This window comes from Monodelphis domestica, chromosome 3, assembly GCF_027887165.1.
Source record: "Monodelphis domestica isolate mMonDom1 chromosome 3, mMonDom1.pri, whole genome shotgun sequence".
Lineage (NCBI taxonomy): Eukaryota > Metazoa > Chordata > Mammalia > Didelphimorphia > Didelphidae > Monodelphis > Monodelphis domestica.
This window is the reverse complement of record NC_077229.1, coordinates 495,290,291-495,297,752: the sequence shown is the minus strand read 5'-3', so window position 1 is coordinate 495,297,752 and position 7,462 is coordinate 495,290,291.

Sequence of the window (7,462 nt, the reverse complement as noted above, 5' to 3'; positions counted from 1 at the left end):
TCTAGTCTATCTTTCTATCCCTAGGACTTAGCACAGTATCAGCCACATAGAAGGTGGTTTTTAATAACTACTTATTGATTAATTGATATTTATTATCTGGAGCAGCTAAAGTGCTTTAAAGACTTCTTTTAAGGTAAGCATTCTCTTGGCAATCGTATATACATTATTCATTTCTTAATGAGACCTCTTTTTAATAGTATTTAAAAATAATATTTAATAATAATTGCAAAAATAAAGTCGAGGGCAGCCTCTCTCCGGCTCAGTGCAAAGTTTCCATGGGAGAAGCATGGCTGAATGAAGTTTTTGGTTCTTAGCTTCTAGGTATAACTTTGCAATGGCCATCAGAGAAAGTGGGGAGAAACCAGGCATATTTGCTTCCATTTTCCTATGGAAAGGCATCTGAGGTAGGATAACGGAATTTAGGCAGACCCCTAAAGCAGGCGAGGAAAGCAAGTCTTAGAAAGATTAGACAGCATGGCCAATGGCAACAGGAACCAGGTCTTGGGAGCCCGATTTAGTGTTTTTCACTCTGCCACGTTACATCAATCCCATTGCAATTAAACAAGTATATACGAAGTCTCTACGGTGTCCTGAGCTCCGGACTGGGCGAGACACATTTTGATAAGATGCAGAGTCTGCCCTTGTGGATCTCACAATCTAGTTGGGTTTTTTTTGGGGGGTGCAAATGTGACCCACATACCGAGAACTGGAATGCCCAATATTCGGTGCCTGGTGAGGTTGAAACACATTCAACATTTCTCCAGGCTTCAATGACTTATCAAATTTGCAAGAAATATGCTTGCTGGAGGAAAAGGCTTCGCTGCCTACCAACTATATGAGGTTATATAATTTAAAGGGTTGTTTGAAAAGAAAAGAACTGCACTTTGTCAGGGAATGTTTGTGGGACAACAACAATAACAGCATCAGGCATTGCCAAGAAGATCCAGGCCATGCAATTTCCATTAAACAATTAGACAGTGATGCTTTCAGGCAATTACACTTTTTTCCATTCTATTTTGGGCCCCTTGAGTGTTCCTGAGAGTTTTGCATGAGGCTTCACTCTGGTATTTTAATCAGAATTTTAGTGTATTTTCAGCCTTGGTAACATCTCCCTCCCTCGTTCTTCGGCTGCTTAGCAGACTCTCCTGGGTCTGATTTGTGGGCCTCCTTCTGAAAGTTTGGGCAATTAGATATACACAGCGGATGGACGCCTTCTGGAAAAAATGGATCAGCTTCTTGGCAGACCCCCCTGTCAGATTAGGTGTTGTTGAAAACCAGAGGCTTGCTAGACATCACAATTGTGAGACAGCTCAGGGGGGGCTCCTCTGTGTTCATTTAGAACTTTTCTTTTACAACTCAATTCTCTTTTCTTTGTCTTGAAGCCTCCTCAAACTATCCTCTGGAGAGAGAGTACTATTTTTTTTTCCTAGAAGCTTAAGGTACAAGAAAAAAAAATCCAACAATTGGCACAGAATTACTCACTACATTAAAAAATAGATTTTTTAACATCATCCAGAGTTTAAAACAGGATTTTTTGTTTATTTGATTTTTGGTCTGGACTTATGATTTCATCTATGTACAGGAGTGCGTGGAAAAATGTTTAACAACCATCTCTGGTGGGGTAGGGGAATGTAGGTAGGCAGCACCATTTAATCTGCATTATTAACATTTTTTCTCAAGCCCCAGCAGTCAACAAAACAATAAATAGAGCCCTGATTTGTAGCTTTTGCTGAATTCTGAGGTATAAATGCCTCCACTGAAAATTTATCAATCATCTCTCCTGAGCAGTTTGAGTTGGCCCCAGGAAACCCCCAAGATTTTTTTTTTGTCATTTTACCATGACTTTACTTAAAAATATTCTTTTTTGAAAAAATTATAAACATCAACTCTTTTTACATACAAGCACAAAAAACCAAATATCTGTAGGGTAAAAGGCACCAGGAATTCTCTTTACACAGGCTTTTTAGCAGAGATGATACACCTATATATATATATACATATATATATATATAGGTGTATCATCTCTCCTAAAAAAAAAAAAAATATATATATATATATATATATATATATATACACACACACACACACCTCCCTGTGGGAAAAAGACAAAAACAAATAAATAGCAACTGTGAATATTTGCACGTGTCCTACAATAGAGGAAATGAATAAAATTCCATATAGGAAACTCCCAGTGTGGAAAAGTGACTCCTGCAGTTTTAGTGAATTATTGCAGGGAAAGATTATGTAAATTGTAAATTATCCAAAATAAGATGTCCAGTATCTGGGGTCTTCCTGACTTCAAGAATCATACATTGGAAACTATAAGGGACCTCAGAAGTTATCTAGTCCAACCTCCTTTTACAGATGAGGGCCTGGGGCTGAGAAAGATTAAGAGACTTACCCAAAGTTTCAAAGGTAGTTCAGTGACAAAGACAGATTTTGAACCCAGGTCTTCAGGCTCCAAATCCAGCCCTGTACCATGTTTTCTTTTAGTATTTGGCTCTCCTTGTACTCTGCTACCATTTCCTCTCAGTAGCAAAAAAACTCAACAAAAAACACAATCTATTTCTGTTACCAAGGCAGAAGAAGACCAGTGTCCTCCTTCTCCTATCTTAAGGTTTGAATTTTAGCTCTAACCTTCTTTCCATTTCCTAAGTAATTCCATCTACTCTGTGATGGACCAGAACCAAAAGGCTTAAGACAAGACGAGAGCATGGGGATGCCTGAGTTCCTGCCATTGAATGGGACACTTCCTTATTGTTTTTCCTTAAAAAAATTTTTCCCCCTAAATCCTTACTTTCTGCCTTAATACCAACTCTTAAGACAGTATGGCCATGGCTGGGCAATTGGTGTTAAATGACTTGTCCATGGTCACCCAGCTAAGGAGTGTCTGAGGTCAGATTTGAACTCAGGAAGTGCTTATTGGATCTGGGAAAGGGGGAGGGAAAAGCAGAGGGAAAGAAAATGAAATATGTAAACATGGGAAAATATTTTTAAAATTTTAAATAAAAAAAAAGGGGGGGAGATTTGAACTTATGACCTTCTGTCTCTAGGTCTGGGACTCTATCCACTATGGAATGCAGTACTTTCAAAGCAACCCTATTAGCTGTCTTACATCAAGGACTCGGGGATGGGTGGTCACAATCATGTAAGCAGTACTGTGAGCACAGTCTCTTCTCTGAAGGTACTGGTCTGCAAAAATGGTTACATTCACTAAAATGAAGCCACAATATAGCTTAAAATAATATTATCATAGCTGAGACCTCTCAAATGGGCCAAGTCTTAGACTGCAGTGGTTTGGGAACTAAAAGTACAGAGAGATTCTGGGCTGGGAGGATCTCCAATTTCAGAGAGGTACCCAGATAGATTTTACCATCATGATAAAAAAAAAATAGCCTTACTCCAGAGCTGATTCGTTGGACAGTTTGGGAATAGACTAGAAAGGAGTTAAAAGAGGAAAGAAGAACCTTTGCCATTCTCTGAGGTGAAACAGGGTCATTAAATCAAATTTTACAGCCGGAATGACCAAGTTTAACTGCTTACTTGAGCCCTCTACTCCCACATCCTCCCTTCCTTTATGTCAGGAGTACACAAAGATGCCATAGCCAGATCCACGTCATCTAAGTCCCCAGAAGGGGATGTATTGGGTGTAGGAAATATAAAACTTAAGATGTATTAATAAAGCTCTTGGACTAGGCTTGTTTCGTTTTGACAGGAAAAAGGAACCATGGAAATATTCGCTCACTCTCTATGACCTTCCATTGATGGAATCATTCTCCATCAAGTTTTAGAGCCGGAAGGACTTTGGAGAACTGCAGCATCAACCAGCTCATTTCACAGAGGCACTTGCTGAAGGTCATAAAGCTAGTTAGTGGCAGAAATTGGATCAGGATCCCATTAGAATGCCTAGGATTGTGGCTGTTCCACACGGATCAAACAAGCTCATGAGATAAAGTGTTTTGATGTAATTTGGGTGAAAGAGATAATTTAAATACTAATCAAACAACAAGAATTTATCTAAGGTTTGTTCTGTGCTGGGTTCTTTAGATATAAAGACAAAAATGAAAACAGACCTTGACTTTACATTCTTTAGGAATGAGAATAAATGTTATTATTTTAAGATAGAGTAAGTTTGTCAACTTAGCATAATTAACTCCATTTTTTTGTCTCCATTTTGTGGTTGAATCATTTTGATTAAGTTGTTTTTTTCTTTTGTTTTTTAAAATCCTTACCTTCTGTCTTAGAATCAATGCTAAGTATTGGTTCCAACTCAGGAGAGCAGAAAGAGCTAGGCAATTGGGGTTAAATGACTTGCCAAAGGTGAGCCAGCTAGGAAGTATCTGAGGCCATGTTTGAGCCTTGGACCTCCAGTTTCTGGGCTGGGCTCTCTATCCATTGAGCCACTTAGCTGCCCCAAGCAGTTTTTTTCCCATAAATTGTTTTGGAAAGTAGGATAAGCACTTGTGTGGCAGAGGCAGATTGGTGCCATGTTGGATAGAGCATTAAGCCTGGAGTCAGGAAGAATCATCTTCATGAATTCTAATTTGGCTTCACATACTTATTTGCTGTGTGACCCTGAACTAGGTGCTTAACCCTGTTTGCCTCAGTTCCTTCTCTGTAAAATGAGCTGGAAAAGGACATGGCAAACCACTCCAGTACTTTTGCCCAGAAAATCCCAAATGGAGTCACAAAGAGTTAGATGTGAATGAAATGACTGAACAACAACAAAAATGGTATGGTGCAGTCAACAACTTATGTGCGTTCTTAAACAATTGAGAAGCATATGCAGACCCTCTGATAAGACAGACCACCCATGAGAAAAATATCAGACAACTTTATCAGAGATTGTAGTAAACTATCAACAAATTATGTGACCGATGACTTAGGAACCCTCCAAACCAAAAAATATAAAAATCTACTGGAGATCCCAGCCATCAGATGTTTCCTAGGGCATGACTAGGGATAGCTCCTGCCCTCACCAAATTTGAGACCAGCAGTTGGGGGTTAATCTGTCACTCAGTGTTCCCCTGAGGGAAGGATTTTTTGGCTGACATAGACCTGCCAGATGACTACCAGAGAGACATATGGTCTCAGACTGAGTGGAGAAGGAACCTTGTTGGAGTACAAGATGAAAAGAGTTTATCAATCAGACCCTCTAAGATATAAATTGGTTTGTTTTTAGAAGGGGATTTTTTTTATTTTTAAAAATTTATTAATTAATTAAGAATATTTTCCCATGTTTACATGATTGTTCTTTCCCTCCCCTCTGCCTTCCCCCTCCTAAAGCCAATGAGCAATTCTGCTGGATTTTACATGTATCAATGTTCAAAACCGATTGCCATATTATTAATATTTGCAGTGGAGTGATCATTCAAAGTCAACACCACCAATCATGTCCCTATTGAACTATGTGATGAATCATATGTTTTTCTTCTAGGTTTTTGCTCCCACAGTTCTTTCTCTGGATGTGGATAGCATCTTTCTCATAAGTCCCTCAGAATTGTCTTAGATTATTGCATTGCTGGTAGAAGAGAAGTCCATTACATTCAATTGTACCACAGTGTACAGTGTTCTCCTGGTTCTGTTCCTTTCACTCTGCATCAATTTCTGGAGGTCTTTCCAGTTCACACGGAATTCCTCCAGTTCATTATTCCTTTCAGTCCAATAATATTCCATCACCATCAAATACCACAATTTGTTCAGCCATCCCCCAATTGATGAACACCCCCTCATTTTCCAGTTTTTTGCCACCAAAAAAAGTGCAGCTATAAGTATTTTTATGAGCATTTTTCCTTATTGTCTCTTTGGGGTACCGACCCAGCAGTGGTATGCCTGGGTCAAAGGGTAGGCAGTCTTTGAAAGTCCTTTGGGCAGAGTTCCAAGTTGCCTTTAGAAGGGGACATTGTTTGCACACTTTGACTAATGAATTTTGATTGCATGAGAAGTGTAAAGATTGAGGGACAGAAGTGAGCCTAAATCAAATTAGAACTTCCATCACACTAGTTAGCATAAATAAATAAATAGTTAGCATAAATAAAAAAATAAAAATATTCTGTGTTTGTCCTTCATTTTCAGAGAGGACCAATGACAAGGTTGTCATATGAAAAGGTTACATTGAATTGGATTTAAGTGAAGCAGAGTTGCACAAAGTCATTTATTTTTTTTAATATATTTTATTTGATCATTTCCAAGCATTATTAGTTAAAGACATAGATCATTTTCTTTTCCTCCCCCCCACCCCCCATAGCCGACGCGTTAAATCCACTGGGCATTAGATGTTTTCTTGATTTGAACCCATTGCTTTGTTGATAATATTTGCATTAGAGTGTTCATTTAGAGTCTCTCCTCTGTCATGTCCCCTCAACCGCTGTATTCAGGCAGTTGCTTTTCCTCGGTGTTTCCACTCCCATAGTTTATCCTTTGCTTATGAATAGTGTTTTTTTCTCCTGGATCCCTGCAAATTGTTCAGGGACATTACACCGCCATTAATGGAGACGTCCATTATGTTCGATTATACCACAGTGTATTAGTCTCTGTGTACAATGTTCTCCTGGTTCTGCTCCTCTCGCTCTGCATCACTTCCTGGAGGTTGTTCCAGTTCACATGGAACTCCTCCACTTTATTATTCCTTTTAGCACAATAGTACTCCATCACCAACATATACCACAGTTTGTTCAGCCATTCCCCAATTGAAGGGCATCCCCTCGTTTTCCAGTTTTGGGCCACCACAAAGAGCGCAGCTATGAATATTTTTGTACAAGTCTTTGTGTCCATTATCTCTTTGGGGTACAGACCCAGCAGTGCTATGGCTGGGTCAAAGGGTAGATATTCTTTTGTCGCCCTTTGGGCATAGTTCCAAATTGCCCTCCAGAATGGTTGGATCAGTTCACAACTCCACCAGCAATGAATTAATGTCCCTACTTTGCCACATCCCCTCCAGCATTCATTACTTTCCTTTGCTGTTATGTTAGCCAATCTGCTAGGTGTGAGGTGATACCTCAGAGTTGTTTTGATTTGCATCTCTCTGATTATAAGAGATTTAGAACACTTCTTCATGTGCTTGTTAATAGTTTTGATTTCTTTATCTGAGAACTGCCTATCCATGTCCCTTGCCCATTTATCAATTGGAGAATGGCTTGATTTTTTGTACAATTGATTTAGCTCTTTACAAATATGAGTAATTAAACCTTTGTCAGAGGTTTCTATGAAGATTTTTTCCCAATTTGTTGTTTCCCTTCTGATTTTAGTTACATTGGTTTTGTTTGTACAAAAGCTTTTTAGTTTGATGTAGTCAAAATTATTTATTTTACATTTTGTGATTCTTTCTATGTCTTGCTTGGTTTTAAAGCCTTTCCCCTCCCAAAGGTCTGACATGTATACTATTCTGTGTTTACCCAATTTACTTATGGCTTCCTTCTTTATGTTTAATTCACTCACCCATTTTGAATTTATCTTGGTGTAG